The sequence below is a fragment of the Monodon monoceros genome, unplaced genomic scaffold (genome assembly GCF_005190385.1).
Source record: "Monodon monoceros isolate NGI ecotype Baffin Bay Population unplaced genomic scaffold, NGI_Narwhal_1 Super_Scaffold_7, whole genome shotgun sequence".
Lineage (NCBI taxonomy): Eukaryota > Metazoa > Chordata > Mammalia > Artiodactyla > Monodontidae > Monodon > Monodon monoceros.
In genome coordinates, this window is record NW_021703784.1 from 72,601,917 (window position 1) to 72,623,534 (window position 21,618).

General features: G+C 37.7%; 1 protein-coding gene across 3 annotated transcripts in view; it reads left to right on the forward strand.

The window, feature by feature from the left end:
- NELL1 (neural EGFL like 1) overlaps positions 1 to 21,618 on the forward strand; it is an 852,764-nt gene that overhangs the window by 637,693 nt on the left and 193,453 nt on the right. The gene's annotated exons all lie outside the window — the stretch shown is intronic.

Here is a 21,618-nt window from a genome sequence, read left to right on the forward strand (position 1 = left end):
TGTGTGTGTGTGTGTGTGTGTGTGTGTGTGTGTGTGTGTGTGTGTGTTTGTTGGGGTTGGAGAGAGAGAAGGCTTCAGAGAGAATGGAGGCTCTTCCTCTGGAGCTATAGTACTGCGGGTTGACTTAATACATTATGTCTTGATGGTGGATGTGGCTCTCCTAAAGTTGGGTACCTTTTGATTACTGTGTAATAGGCATCCTCCTTCTGAAAATAGAGCTTTATTTGCCCTCCCTCCAGCGTGTCTAATTTAGCAAGGTCGAGTCTTTTCTCTGCCTCTGCAGTGTGCATTTTTAGTGCTAATTAGAGATAAAGGCTGACAAACTGACCAGCTGCACTTAATCCTCTATTGGGTAGCGTCACGGGCAACCACTGGAGTTATAGCAATCTGCTGCACCCACAGAATCTGAATGAGAACCACACGCTCCTTGTGTAAAAGCACATTAAATAACCCCAGCAGCAGGTTTATTGGTGTGCTTGGGATTTTATTATAATATTGGTTTATTAGGAACATTATCATTCATGGACCTGATAATATAAACCAATTAGTATTGGTAAGATTCCATTATGTACAGCTTTCTATTTGCAGTAAATGTAGTGTTTACGCTGGGCACTATTTAGTGAAATCTAGCTCTTTTATTAATTGGAGAAGTCCTCCTACCTGTGTGTAAATGAAATCGACGTTCAGTGCCAAAGTGGCAGGGTATGTATCAGTGCAAACAAGAGGTTTATGCCATGTGAAATTGAGTATTTCATTGTATTTTCCCATGAGCTTCATTAGGTTAAAATCACTGTGTTATGTGTTTCTGAGTCTGGAATGTCACACTGGACACGTCTCATAGTAGAGCATAGCACGATGGCAATATGGTGCTATAGTCCTTATCCCCATTATTACATGAGGGGGAGTATGTTTTCATCTAATGCCAAAGATCTAAGCAAAGCTCTTGCTTCCTTGCCTTCATGTTAAAGGTTTCTGAATTTAATAATTTTTTTTTTTTTTTGCGGTATGCGGGCCTCTCACTGCTCTGGCCTCTCCGGTTGCGGAGCACAGGCTCCGGACGCACAGGCTCAGCGGCCATGGCTCACGGGCCCAGCCGCTCTGCGGCACGTGGGATCTTCCCCGGCCGGGGCACGGACCCGTGTCCCCTGCATCGGCAGGTGGACTCTCAACCACTGCGCCACCAGGGAAGCCCTAAATAGTAAATTTTTAAAATGAGCCCGTTTATTATACCCCAACTTGTTTGACATATTACATTTGCACTGCCTGTGTATCTATAAGGCGGCCTGATCCTTTTAAGAACATGTCAAAATTTAACTACATAAATTATTCAACAAGGAAATCAACAATGAGCATCACTGTTTCCATATTTTGTGATATTATCAACAAATCAGGTCACATTTATTAAATAATTACTTGGTTTGTCTTTAAAAAAAGACATATAGAGCCAAGGTCCGCCTCCGAGCAGCATGAGAGAATTATCACATGGAACTGAAGGATTCTTGTCAAAAGCAAAGTAACTTAGCACACATAACCATATTGCAGTGCATTTGATTTTAATTCGGTTTTCTAAAATGAAAAAAAGAAATCTAAAGGTTTCTCATTATTTCCTCCAAAACTGCTATGTTTCCCAAAAATTAGAATACAGGAATTAATGGAGACAGAATGGTGATGATGAATTCTAATATTACTAATGATATACCATTTATCATGTACTAATTATGCATGAGACCTTTTAAATGATTCTTTTAATATTAAGAACAAACAAAAGAGATAGATATTATTACGCTCATTTTATAGATGGCAGACTAAAGCTTGGGTAGATTAAGTAACTTCTGCAATGCTACAGAGCCCGTATTAGAACTGAGAATAAAACTCAACTTGTATTCCACAAACTACATTTTAAACCCTTGCATGTGTTTCAAAGGGATAATGATGAACTTCCTGTAAAATCTGGGCACCTGGTGAATCAGAATATTTGGGGGAGGGTCCATAAGCCTGCACTTTCACCAAGCACCTTGGGTTGCTTGTTATAAACCAGTCATTTTTATATTGTCATAGTGATATTTAACCAGAGTATCTACTGTAAAGTTCTTATTCTTTTTGCATCATAAAGCATTGGAGGAGAGCATTGATCTTAGACCAGGGCCTGAGTCAGTGGCAGCCCAGGAAGAATCAGTTATGGTTTCTGATGGCTTGCTGATTTGACCTCTCTCCTTTGCTCTGCTCAATAAGTGGCTGATTGAATCAGTGCTTACATTCTGGTCCATAATGTGGAACAGGAAAAAGCGAGATAGAGGAGAAAATCAAGACCAGAGGCAAAAGTAAGACAGACATTGGCAGGTCATTGGTTCCTAGATAAATATTAAAGTTGAGATTGAGAATTACTTACTCTTGAAAACTTATACAGTTGCTATAAGGTAAAAAAGAAAAAAAGAATAAAATAAGGTTTCTCTGTATGTGATGTCGTACTCCGTTTGTAGCAAAACCATTCCATTTAATACTGGCCAATATTCTAGTTCTATGAGATTTTTTTATGGATAGCGTAAAGTACATGTTTTTCCAATCACTTGTGTGCAAGGAATCTAGGTGAATTATAGGACTAACACTAAAAACCTGTTTCATATCTTGTCAGAATTATTTTGTGCTCACTGTCAGCAATAGACATTAAATAATTCCACTTGACGTTGAATAGTGATGCTAGATGCCTTGAGACACAAGGTGCAAAGGGGAAATACAAATGCATTGTGAATGTCTAATGGCATGGTTACATTAAATGTCATATTTGGTTTGTTTCAATTTTAGGGCTAATTAAATGGTCCCATTTGAGCTATATAGTATCCACTTACATTTAGTTTTAAAAATGTTTCTTTTGCCCCCGCCCCCCGCCCCCCGTTACTGGTTTTATTCATTACTTGTGATAGCCTTTCAGAATTCAAGTATATTCAGCTAAATCACTGAAAAAGAAAATGCCTATCTGAAACATAATGAAGTTGAAAATTCCACTCACGTTTGATGTGTAACACAGAGATGAACAACTCTGCATTTATTTTATATTGATAAGATTTTAGTAAATGTACACTTTTCATAACCCCACTCAAGATAAGCAAACATTTTACCTCCCTTGGTTTCTGGACAACGTATTACGTTGGCTCTTCTCTTACCCTTTGTTCCGTCTCCGTGCCCTTAGCTTTGATTTGGTTTCACATCTAACATGGAGATGTGTAAAGAGAGAGATGAGTGAAGAGCCAGTAAGAAGAGTAGTTGTGTTACTCTTAGGATAGAAAAGGTCCGCCAGTGAAATCTCTTTGTAATCCTAGAGAGCTAAAAGGATATCATGCCACACTGACGTAAAGGAGCCAAATACAAAACAAAATGAAACAATACGATTCGTCCTAGAGACTTTTCAAATATAAAATCAAAGAGTTACACTAAATCCAGAGGTATGGTACTTACCGTAAAATAGCATAGGATCATCCTCTAAGAAGTGAATGTTTTCTACTTAGCATTAAGCAAATTTGCAAGCAACAAGTAGAGATTAAATATAAGGTAGCGAGCTTGTCTAATGAAGGGTTTCTTAACCTTGACACCATTGACATTTTGGACAGATAATTCTTTGTTGCAGAGGGCTGTCCTGTGCACTGTAGGATGTTTAGCAGCATTTTAAGCAGGCTTTTTAAAATTTGTATATCTATCTGTCTAATAATATTAAAATACAAAATACTTACATAAATATTTATATCTCTAAATATAAAATATAAGCATTTTTTAGGAGACAGAAAATCATTTTTAAAGCATCTCTTCAGGAGTTCTAGAAGTACTTTGGCTTTACTGTAATTAGAAAATTCTGTTTTTGCTAAAGTATAGTTGACTTAACAATATTATGTGAGCTTCAGGTGTGCAACCTAGTAGTTTGACATATTTATAGACTATACTCCGTACAAAGTTATTATAAAATATTGACTGTATTCCCTGTGTTGTACGTTATGTTTTTGTAACTTATTTATTTTATATCTAGTGGTTTGTACCTCTAAATCCCCTTCACCTATCTTGCCCCTCCCCCAGCCCTCTCCCCTTGGGGAACCACTAGTTTGTTCTCTGTACCTGTGAGTCTGTTTCTATTTCTGGGTAATCAATAAAAAGCAAAAAAGTTGAACAGCATTGTGCATTCACAGTATAATTTCTAGCTATTTTTTTCTATTTTGCTCATCTGAAATTTCTAATTTTTCTACAATAAATATAAATTATATTTGCAATAAGAAATGATTTTTTAAAAGCTTAACATAAAGAGAATTTAAAATTCATGAAAAGAACTTCATTTTTCTCAGTGACTGGGGGCCTTTTAACCTTTCCTAAAGGGAAACGACTTTTTGCGGGATAATTTATTCTATTTTTTTCCCTGTGCTTCAGGGCGTTGTAGATATATAGGCAGAGGGTAGTAGTTTACCCTGAGTATATTGTCCACCCACCAAGTAAAAAGAATGGTCAGAAGAAAGAACTTGTCTATTTTTCCAAATTTTAAATCTTGCCCCAATTTTGATGGAGCTCTACCAGTGTTCTGTTTACTACTGCTCTGCTCACCTCTGTCATGGAGAAAATTTTTGTACGAGTCTTTACAAGGGTGGATAGTAGCTCCATTATCTAAGTGGAGAAGAGGATATTTCCTTGCCAGGTATAACAGGACTCTGGGGAGGGCATTTGGGAGGAGAATTGGTGCAAATTCACAGCAGTTAGGAGAGTTATTTAACTTTTCTTAGCATGAGCTTTCTCAGGCTGCCTGACACATGGTGCATGCTCAGTAAATGGCAGCTTCTGTTATTAGTGTTGCTGCTATTGTTGTGTAGCTAACAGGTGCCCAGCAAAGAGTAAGCAGGATTTTTGTGGCATCATACAAAAGGGAAGTACTAGGAGTTGAGTTTTCTCTGAGTTGCCCATCCAGTTGAACCCACCAAAAAAGGAGAGATGCAGATCCTCTTAAAAATTTCATTAAAGTCAGATGAGTATAAATTTGTTTGAGGAACTATTCCTTGCACTGGTTCTTTCCAGAAATAGAGAATGGCAGAGGAGAGGCATTGCGCCGCAGAATGGGAGGAGCCCAAACCCACCAGCACTGAGATCATTCATGTTTAAAGCAGCTCAGCCTTAGGTTCAGCTGCTGAACCTATAGTATCTCGTTCCCCTCCTCTTCTCAGTTCCACCCGCTCAACTTAATTTTTTTCAGCCGTGATGGAGAAATTGAGCTAAAGATCTGACACACTTCTCAGTGGCTCCAAAATGGAGTTGTCACTGAACTCTCGGATCTCTTTGGAGCAATTTCAAAACCCTGTCCATGGTCCTGCCAGGCTCACCATTTTGCCAGGTTTCAGACATCTGGAAAAATACCTGAAACCATTTTTCATTCTCATCGCCTTGGTACAGAGCAAGTTTTCAAGTCATCTCAATATAATTGTAGGGAGCTATGCCTTCTGTTCACAAACAGCGATTTGGACTATAAAGATGCAGCCTGGGATGGTGTAAAGACTTCTAGACGGAAGGACAGAGGCCTGTGTTCTGCTACTAGATCTGCCATGAATTATGTAGCCTCTGTGAAGTGAAACTTGCATCAGCCCACTACCCATGGATTATGAGTCCCAACCTTTTGCATTTGTTATTTCTTGTGAGGCAACTAGTCCCACCCTAGGGAACATATATGAGGATGTGTATAAGTGTTACTCAGCCAGTCAGTAGTGGAGTTGTGGTTCTAACCCATGCATGACTGAATCCAAATTTTACACATTTTCCAATAACCTGTTGCCTCTAGCTCGTATTACCTGTGTTCAAGGGCAATTAAATCTAACAGATTATATGCAAGGCTAAATACATTATGTTCTTCTGTGAGTAATAAACCATACTCTCCTACTTGATGATGGGCATTGATTTATATGTTCCTTTCAACATCTTTGTTGCACCTAAGGTGAGAAGAGGATAAACAAAATAGGAGTAAGAACACACCCTCTGACGTCATTCTAGGTCAGTCTCGGTTGGGTTCCACTATTTACCAGAATCGATGAGATTAGATCAGATATACATAATGTTTCTAAGCTTCAGTTCGCCACTAAAAAAGGTATATCAATATTACTTATTGCATATTATTATTGTGAGGTTATATGAAATAGTCTGTTTAAGGCACATAGTCCGCTCATCAGCCTGCCACAGTCTGAGAAGTCTGCACTGAGGAGATGTGGACACTTTCTCTTTTCCTCTTTCAGTATTGTATTTTAAAATTCATAGGTGTCAGGAATCTTATCCTGGGTGAGATAATCTCATGGGAAAGAGAGTAAGGTCTCACGTAACCAGTACAGTGGGTTTCTAGTGTTGAGGCCCTCTGGACGAGCGATGCGCAGTTGCTGGTTCTTCCTTGGTGAGGTGTTTTGGTAAGGGCCTTTGATCACGAATTACTTCCAAACGAAGTTCCCTTGACATGATGATCCTTTGATCTTCTGTAGCTCTGAGCTTGTGAAAGGCCACTTCTCTGTTGTGGCTCCTTTGCTCTGCAAGATTAACATAAGATTAGGGTGATGCTCTGATCCTCTTCTGTAGGATTCCAATAAAGCAGACACTTTTCCCCTCCTTCAGTCCAAGCGCAGCCCTCTCTTAATGTGGTCTTTTTTTTTTTTCCTCTGCTATGTGACCGAGGCAGTGCCAGACCCAGGCATTAACTTTTAGGTTCTTAGGGCACAAGTCAAATATAATTTGCTTTGTCCCTAACCATCCAGGGGACATTTCTAGATATGCTTGAAGACTGTCACTCTGGGATGAGTTGAGAGAGGATGTTCTTCCCCCTCTTTCCTGCAAAAAGAAAAGAAAGGGTGACCTGGAACTGGAAGCATGCCAAATCTCTCTCTCTAACCAAGTTCTCACTTTTGGCCTCATCACCATCCCTTGCTAAATTTCTAGGTCTTTGTTTACAGAGCCGGAAGGTGGTTAAGGGTTAATGTAAGAAGATGGTTAATGGTTAATGTAGGCACCGCTGACTTTTGAAAGTGTTATAAAGGTAGTCTAGCATACAGCTTTGAAACATAGCATTATTATGTATCAGAACTCTAACATAGGAAAAGTCCAGTTTTAATATCCTATTATGTTTGAATTCAACAAATACTTGGTAAATGAATAAATGAGTATACACAAGGACCCTAAATTTCACATGGTCCAGTCTTTTCATTTTATAGATCACAAGTTGTAATGGCTCCAGTTGAAATCTAATTTAAAAGACAACAAAGTAAAAATGTATTATACTGGAGATGGAGGAGAGAAAGGCCATTAACAAGAATGCCATTGATAAGAATAGTATAGTATAGAAATTTTGTGTATTTCCAGTAGCTTTGTCAGCACGCTTTCCAGGAAGCAAAGTAAAGGGCACCAATCTCTTTAATGGATTGGCATTCCTCATCAAATACATGAAAGCTATTAGGGATTACCTAGTCTAGTTAGTAATGCAGAAAATAATTCCTGACTATTTAGATGACAAGCGGTTCTTCCTCCCCCCCCCCCCCCCAGGCAAGCTCGTACTATTGAACTGTGAAAGCCAGGAGTTTGGTTCATAGGCTCATTTTTAATCCTCTGCCCCGGGAAATACAAACACCCTTGTAACTTGAAGCACAATGGCTGAACAGAAAGGGAATCCAGGCTTCTGTAAAAATATGACCGACTGGAGCCCAGAAATTACAAATTTTCCCTGGTAACTAGTATCCAAGAATTCTTTCGATCCAAGTATATTTAATGCAGTGTAGATCATGTGGAAAAAGCCTAATTGAAGCCAATAGCTTGGCCGAAAAAGACTGTAAACCCTTGCGATTTGCATCACTCTCTCCTAATAGGATCCACTGATTCGAAAAGGTAGTTGCCCGAAGATGTTCGCTTGGGTCCAAAATATGATGAATCAAATAGCAATATCTATGCATTCATTTTGGTGATGGTTGAAAAGATAAGAAGTTTCAGGCTTGGTGGGCTAATGTGGTTTTAAGGCATTCTCCGGTTTAATAGAGACCTTGAAGTTATCTGTGGGAGGCAACAATTTTAGCCAAGGAGATTGAGTCCATAAGGGGAGATTCTGGAAGATTATTTTATTAATCTTGCTAAGAAAACCTTTCAGTACCTCCTCAGTGCTTACAACATAAAGTCCATCTTCCATAGCGTGATATCTAATGACCTCCCTGATTGGACCTCTGCCTACCTCTCCAGCTTTATCTCCTCCTTCTCCTCCACATACATCTTAAATCCCAGCCCATTCTAAACTACTCTGGTCACTGAAATGCACCTTATTTTTTCAAATCTCGGAGCTTTTGCCTGTAATGTTCTCTCTGCCTGTAACACACATACAGGCTTACATGTTGATCACCAATATCTGATATTAATTAAAATACAAGCGTACCTCGGAGATACTGCAAGTTCAGTTCCCGACCACTGCAATGAAGTGATTATCACGATAAAGCAAGTCACACAAATTTTTTGGTTTTTTGCATATAGAAGTTATGTTTACACTATACTGTAGTCTTTTAAGTATGCAGTAGGATTATGTCTCAATAAAACACTGTACGTACCTTAATTAAAAAATACTTATTACTCAAAAATGCTGTCATCTGAGCCTTCAGTGAGTTGTAGTAATAACATCAAAAAATCACCGCATTAGCACATTATAAATCAACTATACTTCGATAAAAAAAAATTAAAGGAAAAAAAATCACTGATCACAGATCACTGTAACAAATGTAACAGTAATGAAACAGTTTGAAATATTGTGAGAATTACCAAAATGTGGCACAGAGACAGGAAGTGAGCAAATGCTGTTGGAAGAAAGGTCCCGATAGACTTGCTTGACACAAGGTTGCCACAAACCCTCAATTTGTAAAGAACACAATGTCTTCCAAGCACAATAAAGCAAAGCACAATATAACAAGGTGTGCCTATAATGGAAAAGATTGGTTATTGAGGGTCTCTAATTATCTAGAATCCTCATGATCTGCTCCCTCTCAAAATATTCCTCCCACCATCTTCCCCATTCCAGTTGATGATGAAATCTACCCTTTTCCCATTCTCTGGATCAAGACCTTGAAATTGTCTTTGACTTCCTTCTTTTGCACAGCACATCCAAATCCTTGCTCTGCCTTTAAGATATATTTGGAACCCAAACATTGTATAATCTCCACCACTACCACTCCTGTGCATGACATCATCATCTTTAATCTAGGTTATGGCCAAAGCCTCCTAACTTATCTCCCATCCACTGTTGTACAACTGTCATCTCTTTTTAGCATGGTAGTCAAGGAGACATTGCTAAAAAATAGGTTAGATGGAGACACTTCTCTGCTCCAAACCCTCCATGGCTCTCCATTTTCACTCAATAAAAGTCAAAGTCGTTACAGTGGTCAAGACTCTTCATGCTCTGAGCCCCACTCCCTATTCCTTCTCTGTCCTCACTGTTCACTGTGCTCCCCCTCACTTGAATACCTTGTTTTCCAGTCATGTTTTCCTTACTGTTTGGTTGCTTGGAATGTTCTTCCCCCAGATATTTTCATAGTCAGCTCCCTCATGTCATTTAGGTTTCTGCTCAAGTGTTACCTCCTCAGGAAGACCTTCACCCCTAACTAAAATAACATATCTCTTCCTGCTTGTCACTCTTTTATGGTCATCAGAGCCTGTATCACTCTCTGATATGATAATGTTGTTTTGTCTGGTCCAACTGCCCAGCCAGAATATAAACTCCATGAGGGCAAGAGTTTTTTTTATCTTATTGTCACTGTGTTTCCAGGGACCAGGGCAACACCTGGCACATAGCAGCTGCCCCAAATATTTGTTGAATAAATAGATTCTTTAATAAGAATCTCTTTTAAGTTTTTGTGTTAGTCTCCAAAGCCACAATACTGTCATCATGACATATCTTGGGAAGAATGAGAAAATTATTGTTGTCAATCACACACTTTCATCCCTGGTATTTTTAGATCATATGTAATCAGAGTTATCCTTGATGTTTTCTTCTCCCTCACACTCCCATTCGATCAGTCACCACAATCTATTTTTTCTCCATCCTACTGCCTAGTCTAAACCACTGTCATTTGGGTTTTGCTTGGAGCCATAGCAAAAGGCAAATCTCCAGGTCCCAAGTCCTGCTCTTTCCTCCCACAAAAAACTGTTCTTTCTGCTGAATTGCAGCCAACATAATCCCTATAAAATGCAAATGCAATCAAATCATTTTCCTGCTAAAAAACCTGAAATGGTTTCCGGTGCCCTTAGAGTGCCCTCCAACCTGGACTCTCTCTGAGTTCCTTCCCCATTTCAAGTTATAATCAATAACTTGAATTTTTCCCAAACTGAACTTTTTTACATTTTCTCAAAGCAATGATCTTCTTTTCTTTTTTTTTTTTTTAACATCTTTATTGGGGTATAATTGGTTTACAATGGTGTGTTCGTTTCTGCTTTATAACAAAGTGAATCAGCTATACATATATCCCCATATCCCCTCCCTCTTGCGTCTCCCTCCCTCCCACCCTCCCTATCCCACCCCTCTAGGTGGTCACAAAGCACCGAGCCGATCTCCCTGTGCTCTGCAGCCAAAGCAATGACCTTCTTACTGCAGGTCTCCGCCCAGGGTATTTGCTCTACCTGGAACTCTTTGCTTCTCTTTCCCCACCTTCCTTCTTCCTCCCACCGTATCCAGCCCCCATCTTCCCTTGTTACCTTACTTAGATTTTAACTTAAGCTTTTCTTCAAAAATATTTTTCAGACTTCCTAGTTAACGGTAAGTCCCTTCCTGTGTGCTCTGTATCAACTTGGTTTTCCCTTTCATAAAATGGATTACATTTAACAGCATGTTTACTAATTTTCTCCCCCCTTTCTTCCTACCACCCATCCCTGTAGCATACCCAGCATATATGTTTAACTTCTCTTGCCCCACGCAAAAAAACCCTATAAAACATTAACTTGATTCAGCAACTATTAACCCACAGTGTCTCCAAACCAAAATGGCCTATGTCCTAACCACTTTTCTTCCATCCCTTTCCTGGTCCTATTCTTCCCACTTCAAGGTGTTAATGATAAAGAATATAAATTAGATCATATGGGATCTGTATAACATGTTTCTGGATGAAAGAAGCATTAGCATCTATGAAGAAAACATTAATAGACATAAACTAGATGGTTCATGTCAGGAGGAGATGCAAGTCCTCCCTTCCTCCCATAGACAAGCCCCAGCCTGTCTTAACATACCCCTGACCCGGGTAAGCCTGCCCAGATATGGCACCTCCCTGGTTCTTAAATTGGCACGTAGTCTTGTTTGGATTGGACCACTTGATTAGAAAAGTCAAAGAACTGCGAACTGCACTTTTAAGCACTTTTTGATTTATTGTCAGCAAATTTTCTTGGCACTGTCTTTCAATAAATGATCTCAAGTACCCAATAGCAAGCTTTAACTTTTCCAGCTACTTGGTCTCCAGTTATGTGGAAATACCGTGGTCACTTATGCATTCCCCACTAACTCCATGGATTGGCATTTTAGAGATGTTTACATTTTTTTCTCTACATATTTTTCTCAGTGTCTCTTGCAGTAGTTATACTTCTCCAATCTCTAAGATTTTAGTCAGAATGATGAACGCACTATTTAACCTTCATAGCTATTATTTAATGCTTAGGCTAGACCTTAATTGAGGCTAGAACTTGTGCTGAGTGCTTGACATATATTGTAGTATGTTATTTAACATACTATACTATAACCCAGAAGTCTGGCACTGATTAGCCCCTCCAAACCTGTATTTCTTGTCTAATTGCATTATATAATTCTGTACTGTTCCCACTTGCCATTTTTCAAGCATATAAGCATATCTCAGGCTCTTTGCACCTGGTGTTTTTTCTTTCTGGAATGTTCTTTCTCCATATATCTCGGTGGCTCATTTCTTTACCTCCTTCAGGTCTCTACTCAACTGTCAGTCTCAGTGAGGCCTTTCCTACCACTTTATTAAATTGCAACCCTAAATCTTGCCCCAATCAATATCACCCCCATTCTCTGATTTATTTTTTTTCTCTCTGCACTTATCACCATTTATGACACTGAATATATCACTAATCTATCTTGCTTATTCTTTCTTCTCCCATGGGAAGGTTGACCACCATGACGGCAGAGATTGTTGTCGGTGTTTGCTTCTATAGCCCAGCTCTTAGAATAGTGCCTGGCATTTAGTATACATGCAAGAAATTGTGAATCATTGATGATTATCGTCATTTACCGAGTAAATTGGGATTAAGAACTGTAAAGTAATATGACCACGATTATAGGGCTAGGAAGTGTCAGAGATGTAATTTGAACAGTTCTTTGTGCTTCAAAGCTCTGGGTTTTAAACACTGTCCTTTGCTGCCCTTCTCCAAAAGGCAAGGCTGATTATCTTTAACAATTGTCAGAGCTCATCTCTTGTGTGTCGTTTTTCTCAGTTAAACTCTGAATTCTGAGCGTGCCACTGTGATTCCTTTATATACCATCGACACTGTGGTGATGATCTGAGAGACTAACTTTCCTTGTTATACTTTAGTTGATACCCTCTTCCTTAGAATGGGACTAGTGTAATAGAAGTATTTCATGTAGTATAGATCTTTACAGTCTCCAATGCATGTTTCCAGGAACTGTATCATCTCTCTTTTCAACTCATAACAATTCCATGGAGGATGTATTATCATCATTCTGGTTTTACAGATGAGAAAACTGAGGCTAAGAGATTAAAGAAACTGCTCAAGGCTAATAAGGGGGACAGCTGGGACTTGAATTCTTGTGTGGTGATTTAAAATTCCATGCTCTTTAAGTTTTTGTTCATTATTATGTCATGCCACCTGCCTCCCTCCTACAGGAGTCTTCACGTCTCTTGGCTCCAATTCATTAACATGTAGGCTGAATTTGGAAGTGCCAGAAGAATGCCATTGTTATGCCTTTTACTCATAGGGCATTCCTGAATTAGGACAGTGGGGCACAGCGTAACCTTTTGAGATGAACTGCCTCAACCACTCACCATGTGGCATTGACCAAGTTATATAACTTCTCAGGCGTGCAAGTCACAGGAACTGGAGAAAGTCTAATTAGTAAATAGTAGATGATGATAAACTGGTAGATTGTAAAGAATCACAGTGCAGAGACTGTCATTTATAATTTCTGTATTTGAGAGCCGTGTTATCAATTGTAGCCAATATTTATATAGCTCTTTGTAGTCACAGACTCTTTCAAAGATACTTTCTTTTTAGAACACCCCAATAAAGCATTGTGAAGTAAGCTTCATGTCCATCTTACAGACAAAGAAACATATTCATTTAGATTAAAATGGCTTTTCTAAGTTCATCCAGTTAGTCAGCCTTGAGCTGGTATTCTAATATGGGTCTTTTAGTTCCACCACTCCAGACTTTGAACTTGAAGTAGAATAAAGGCAATGTGAGCCTCCCAATGGTGATGCCACTCCAACAGAGATTAATGCCTAAATATTGTTCTTAAAAAACCCTGAACATGTTAGGGCATGACTTAACACATCCTCAGAGTAGTGACATTTTAAAAATCAGAAGGAGACAGATGTCTGAACAGATGTTTGCAGGTAAGCAGTGTACCAACAATTTGGATGTTTCTGGAGAGATCTGAAGTCTGTTATATACGTATCTGCAGATCTTTCCCTGCTCTAACACCCTCAGTTTTTTTCTCAAGGAAAACTTATTTTAATGTAAATACATTTTCATTAAGTGAACCATCTTGCTTATAATTTAGTAGTAGTTAGCACTCAAGTGCTGGGCATCTGAGCAGAAACTATTTTCCTATTCTCCAGTCTATTAATACACCTGTAGTCAATATTTTTGAGGTACTATGTGCCAGCCACTATTTCAAGTACTTAAATGGATTATAGGATAAATACTATTATTATCCTCATTTTATGGGCGAGGGAACTGAGGCTTGAACAGCTGTTAGGTTGGAGATCAGAATTTGCTTCTACAGTGCAATGGGCAGTTTCTATGGTTCCAGCTGTCTGTAGGGTTGAAGGTATTCCTGGAAAATAAGTTCTGTAATTATTTATTTAAATCACTTTCCCTTTCTCTCCTCAGTTTCTGCAATAATTAGCCGAGATGTTATCTAATAAAACCCTTGATTGGTAAATGTCACGTTCATCCCCTTTTGTTTAAGGGTGACCTCAAGACTTGAAATAATCCTAAGAGTGCAGGAAGAGGGGAAAAGCAGGAGATCTGGAAAACTCACAAAAAACTTAATAAACATTTATTGAAATATAATCTGTAGATAGAGAAGCACACAAAAGATAAGTATATCACTCAATGAATTTTTAAACACTAAAGACATCTTTGAAATCAGGAACAAGATTGAAAAATAGAACCTTAACTGCATCCCAGAAGCACCCCTTCCTGTCCTCTTCCAAGACCCCACCAAGAGGAACCACTGCCCTGACTTATAGCACCGTAGAAGAGTTTTGCCTGTTTTTGAAAGTCATTACAAATGGAGTCAAGTTGTAAGTCCTCTTTTGTGTCTGACTTCTTTTGCTCAACAATAGATTTGTGAGGTTTATCCATGCTGTTGCTTATCGTTGCAGTTATTTAATTCTCATTGTGGAATAGTATTTCATCTTGTGAATATGCCAAATGTATTTATCCATTCTATTGTTGGACCTTTGGATTGTTTCCACTTTTGCTTATTTTGCCAGACTAAAATGCTTGTATATGACTTTGGGTTACCGTATGCAAGTATTTCCATGTATCTATATATCTAGGAATGGAATTACTGGAATATGCTCGGGTTAATAGATACTGCCAAACAAACAGCTTCTCAAAGTGGCTGTACCTATTTATATTCCCAGTAGACACAGATGAGAATTCTAATTGCACCACAGTTTTATCAATACTTATTTACTATCTTTTTCATCTTAGCCACACTGTCGTTGTGGTATTATATTCTTGGTTTTAAGCTGCACTTCTTTGATGACTAATATAGTTGAACATGTATGCTTATTGTCCATTTGATTTTTACTGTTTTATGAAGTATCTAGTCAGGTCCTTTTCCCTTTTCTCTAAGGCACTGTCTGTTCTTTTCTAATGCCGAGTTTTAAAAGGCAAATAGTTCTACATGATTAGCTATGAAAACACAGCAATTTCTTGTTCCTATCCTACTCCATTCCTCCTCTCCAGAGTCAGTCATTTTCTTTTCTACATCTCTGATTATAAAACATTCATAATATTATATCTTGATTTCTCAGTTTTAGGCATTATCTGTTGACCACCAGGGAAGATGAAGAATTATATCTTTTCAACCTCTCACTCAAAGTGCACTCACAGACACACACAGACATGCCAACGTACACATCGCACACAAACACTTCTTATTTCCTTCTTCTTCAGTTTCATGAGGTCAGTATTGTTTATCTTTTTATTTCTATGATATTTTAACGCACGCTGCAGAGTTAGCTATGGTTATTTGCCCTGTATTGTACAAATGCTTGCTTTACCTGGATTTAATTATTATCTCATTTTGTTATTGTTTATTTGCTCAGTTTTTTATTCACTCAACATCCATTCAATCTCAGATATTCCTCAAATAATATTGGGTTGGCCAAAAAGATGTTCCGTAAGATGTTACAGAAAAATTCGAATGAAATTTTTGGCCAACCCAATACTATCATCCCAGTGCCTTCAAATATATTTTATATTTTACAACTTTAACTCAATGAAGAAAGCTTTTCCAAAGCCTTCTGACCTCTTCCATTCTACACTGGAAGCTTGTTAGGTGTACAGCACAGCTGGGATTTTTTGGATAGCCTTTCAACATCATCTCATTTCCGTTGGATCTCCTGTTTTCTGAATCCTGTCTATTTTTCATTTTTGCATTACATCCTTATTTAGAGGACGGATATTTAATTAGCTTCCTAAGTGTGCATGGAAGATAAATTGTTCAAATGTTGCATGTCTGAAAACATTTCTACTCTGCTTTTGCATTTATTTGATAGTTTGGATGGATGTAGAAATTCAGGTTAAAAAGCATTTTTCTTTAGAATGTTATAGGAATAACTATTATTATATTTTCTAGTGTAACTTTTGAGAAATACATTGCCATTCTATTCTTGATCATTTGTACGACAACTGGAAAATTCTGGAAAACTTTATTCCTTGGTGTTATAAAATTTGATGAAAATGTACATTTGTGACGGTCTACTATTAAAACAGTGTACTGGGAACGTTCAAGAGTCTTTGAATTTGGAAATTCCTAGGTTTGTTTTTGGGATTTAAAGAAAAGTTCTTTGATGATTTATTCCCTTGAATTTTCGTTGTTATTTATTTCTGGAACTCCTGTTATTTGGGTGTCAGACCTTTAGATTGGTCTAATTATTTGAATACTTCTGCCTCATTTTTTATCTTTCTCTTTTTCTATTTCACTTTTTGTTCTTTTTCTGGGAGGCGTAGATATTTTCTCAAACTTAACTTCCAAATTTATTGTTATTTATTTCTACTATCCTGTTTTATTACTGTTTTCTGAGTGTTCTCTTTATATTGTTTCCAGTTCTTGTAGGTAGTGTCTTCTTTGACCTTTTCAGAGATAATAGCAAGAATTACTCTTAAAGTTTTTTTCTTATTAATATAATATGTTTTTAATAAATTGACTATTTTTCTTCTAGTTTGTTCTTATCTTTGTATTTTCTCAGACATCTAGTAGCCTTGGCTATCTGCTTATTTTTTTGAGTGAGACATTAAAGAGTTGGTTGAAAATTCAGTTTACCTATGTGTGATATTGATATAAATGATTTTAGGTTTGTTCTTTTGAGCTATTCAGATTTTTCAGAGAAGATTCTTCCAGTCTAATGGAAGGGATCAATGCCATTTCTGGAAGAATTATACTTGGTTGCTAGCATTCTGAGAGCCAGGTGGGATGGATAAGGCAAAGGGTTTCAAAATTCAGTATATGTATTTCCACTGAATCCCCCATTTTTAATATGGTATCTTTGCTCTCAACTGTCTTCCAGTTTCTGTGGTACCCTCTGCTGAGAAGAAAACTCCAGTCTTTGTTGGGGCAGGAGAAAGGCCAGGAGTCTGGCTGGGGTGAGGGAACATCTCTGAGGAGTCTAACTGCTTCTTTATCTAGTTTCCAATTAGTTTTCCTCTTTTAGCCTCACTATTCCCTGCAGTGCCAGAGATGCCCGATGCCACCACTCCCTGTGTTCTGTGGTGTAAATCACCTTGCTTTCTGGCTTCCCCACTGCAGGCTATGAGTCATTTTCCTTAGGTCTTCTGACTGAGTTAACTCTCACCCACTTCTTTTCCAGCTTCCAAAATTATGTTGCCCATGTCTCTTCTCCAATGTCCTTTGCATTTTGAGGGTTTGTGGCCTTCATAATTTGCCTTTGATATTATTTTATTAGTGTTTCATGGAGAAAGTAGAGGTAGATGTGAGTAATCAATCCAGCATCTTTAATTGGAATTTAGCCCCTCGGTTCTAAAAGTGTTTCTGACTCATAGATGAAGAGTCACAACAAACCATGGATGAAAATGTATATACAATAATAGTAGTATAAATGCATGTAGAATTAGAGGATATAAAATATATTTTTCTTTCAGAAAAGAGAAGATTGGGGGAAGGGATATAATTTAATTTATAAGTATCCCTCTCTAAAAAAATTACTCTCTCTAAAAAAATATTAGAAGAGGCTTCCTGGAAAGACAGACATTTCCCCTATCTGGAAGTACAGTATCTGACTAATTTCAAAGACCAATAGAGCATTATTTATGATGTTAAATGTTTGAGTTATTTCTTTAAATTTGCAGGATGTTTTGGAAATTGGGGCCATAAATTGCCTTTCCACTAAGGATAGTTAAGTCAGGTTTTAAAAAAAATCAAGAACTATTTCACATGAAATTTCATTTGAAATGTAATTTCAAATGATTTGGAAGTGGGCCTTTCAGTGGCTTGGGAAATGACCAAGGGAAAATAAGTAAGAGGAAATCGCAAAGGGAAATTTAGTACATAATTGGGGTTGAAGGACCATCAAGATACCATAGAGATAAGCACTGGGCTCAGACTTATTTAACAACTTCATTAATGATCCGGAAGAAGGAGGATTCAAGTTAATTAAATCTGCAGATGGTCCTTAGTGGAGTTACAAATACCAGGGCGAACTAAGAAATAATACCCCCAGGAAGACCTGGGGGTCAAAAGCTTTGATAGCTTTGGGCACAGAAGAGCAAAATTAAATTTGGAAACGATAATTCAAATTGAATGCACTTTGTTCAATGAAATAATAGGAATTAAACTGCAGACAATTGGTGCTGAATAGAAAATAGTAAAGCTGAAAGAGATCCTGTGGCTGATGAACAAGTTATTTAAACAAGAGCCTTGCTTTGTGACTCCAGAAATAAATTCATTTTAAAAAGAACATGTACTTTTTAATATATTTGCTGTGTGCATAATGTTCACAAAACATTTAGTCACCAGGAGATGGCTGACATTAAAAACACAAATAAGAATCTCTCTAACCTCAGATGTATTTACACTCTATCAGTAGTAAGGTAGGTGGAGTAGAATATCACAAAAATATTATAATGGATTAATGAGGTGAAGATCAAGATATGATGAGAGGTATATGATGTGGAGGAACCACTGAGAGGCAACTGACTACAAAATCGATGATTTCAACTTTTCGATCTAGACTCTTTGTGTTGATGTGGTGTGAGGTTGGGAAGATTGTTGGGTAATTTTACACGCTGTCCCAGTAGTACCGTTCACTGTAGGGCACCCTCTCAGGTCTGGGTGTTTAAGAGTTTGTCTGGTTTCAGTAGTATGGTCAATAGAATGGAAACCAACCAAGGCCTGGGGACAGTAGAGCAGCCTAGATGAAATTACAGTGATAACTATCAGAATGGAAATCATATGTACGCAAAGACATACAAGGGCAAGATGTCGACCACTTATTGAATACCTTGCCTGTGTCAAGATTGTTCCAAGCAATTTACGTTAACTCCTTTAATGCTCACACTCAATCTACAGGATTAGGCATTATTCTCATCTCCAAATTGCAATCAAGAAAACAAGCCTAGGAAATGTAAGAAAATCACCTAAGGTTAAGTGCCAATAAGGATGGGTAAACTGGAATTCAAACCAAGGGCTTTCTGTTTCTAAGATCTACGTGCGTTTTTTTTTTTTCCAACTGTGTTACACCATTTGTCACAGAATACTAGCATAAATAATATATGTAGAACTCGTGTGTGTGTGCATTTTGTCTATTCTTTAGAGTTTTAGGTAGAGAAACATTCTTCTGAGACTCATTGACAGAGCTATTCTTGTATGCTATAAAGTTGTGAGCAGATTTCACTCTGTGCAGTTTTCAGTGCAAAATCGTCTTAAAGGAGTGTTTTGTACTTGGGTTAATTGTTTTGCGTCTTGGGAGAGGAGACACATTAACTAACAGGTAGCAGAAATTATATAATATGATAGTGTCATTCCCGACTGTTGTCACCCAGAGTCACCATGTTTTAAAGTTTAAGTATCAGTATGTTTAAGAAGTAATGTTTATATATGTTAGCAGATTCAGATACTCTACACTTTAGGTAAGGAGATACATTGGAAGTCTTTCCATCTGTCTTTCAGCTGTAAGTTCCCCTACTCAGAAGGAACAAGAATTACCAATTTCTTGTGTGTAGGCTACTAGGCCACCAATTTTAACAGGACCCAGATGATGTGGGTTTTTTTAGAGGTGATGAGGGCACCTTGTGTGTGTATATATATATATATATATATATATATATATATATATACACACACACACACACACACACAAGAGGCATTAAGTGGGTCAGAGAGAATTAAGATACACTTCACAGTTTTATTTGAAGAGGCAAGAGTGGAAAAATTCCCCATGAAGTGTGCTGAAAACCACTAAGAAATGGGAAAATTGGAAAATGCAGGCAGCTTTGCTGGAAAGTGAGCAAGATATAAGGAGGGAAATCCCGAAGATTAACAGTGAGAAGAGATATCCAGGGTGACTGATTGCTTTAGCTTCTCTGTATCTGCCCTCTCTTTGAAACTAATCAGAATTCCTTGAGCTTCTGGTGAATGAGATTTCTAGGTGAGAAGAATTCTGTTTGTAATACAAGTGAGGTGGTTTGAATTGAAACTTAATCACATTTAGGAAAGTCAAGTATCCCTTCTGGGAGAGATCAAGCAGATTATGAAATGATTTTAGCAAACTGGTAACAAGACCATTCTTTCTAACTTTCGAATCTATATTTGGCTAACTAAAACACATGGAAAGAAAAATCCTGTTTTGGTCCCAGGGGCAAAAGACCTAAGAAATATTTCTTTCTAACTCCTATTTAAACGACTCATTCAGTTTCTAGAGCTCACTTCACCCACTAAAATTGCATCAGTAATTGTAGAGAAATTTCTTCATGATAGAGTGGAATCTCTTCTATTATTCTAGTCATAGTAATTCCCCCATTATTTAACAGTACATGGGAAATATCACAAGTCATGTTACAATATAGGACTTTGAAAAACATGAAATATTAACAGCATAATTCTACTTTTTCACATGAGTAGAAATTATACTGGCCTCTCTGAAAATAACACCTGAATGGAAGTCTCAAAGATGAGAAGCCTGAAAAAATAATAAAAAAGAAACGTCAATCCTCAAAACCAACCAAGTATGAGAATTTATTGATTAGGGTGGGGGGAAGACAACACTAGCTGAGATAACATCTAGCCTAGAGAGACCAGGTCAATTCATACAGACCTTAAATATCTTTTCAGTACCCTCTTCAATTCTGGGAGCATGCAGTTGCAAGTTTTGGCAGAAGTAGTTTTCACCTGTGCATACCTGATGATGAAACTCCCTTCATCACATAAATGAATTTTTGCCCCAATGGTTGTCATCAAAGCATCAGTAGTTAACAAGCCATACCCTGTGAACTTGCTCATCACCTGCACTGTTACATTTTTCCTAAGGAGAAAAATCTATAGGGAACTAAGCTTATGGAAGGGGGCAGTGGGGCAGGGGGAGGGAGTATTGGACGTATATGTTTTCTAAAGCGATTTTCCAATACGAGCAACTGAAACCGCCACTTCTATAGAATTACTTACCTCATTTACCTATTCAAAACTATAAAATAATATGTGGTTCATTTAATAAATAAAAACTGGTTTCAGAATACTATATACAAGAGCAGAAACCAATTTTATCCCAGGTAGACGAAAGATTTCTGAAGAAAGGGCTAGAGAAATACGGACTTGGCAGCTAGGGTCACTTGTGAATTGCAGAATTCACATGTATTTACTTAGCCCATAAATGGTTACCAACTACTTGCTATGTACAAAAATGCTTTAAAATAAATCCAGATGATGAGTTACCAGGGGAGATAAGAGAAGTACATCAATAATTATTAATACACGATTTTTAAAATGATAAATTCTGTATGAGAGTCATAAAGAGCTTTCGTAGGATTTTAGAGGAGGAATATTACTTCTGTTTGGGGGCAATGGAGGAAGAATTAAGAAAATTGTAATGAATGACAGGCATTTGGATAGCATTTTAAGTAATGAATCAGACACATCCAGCTCAAAGTAGAGAAGTAGCATTTGAGAAA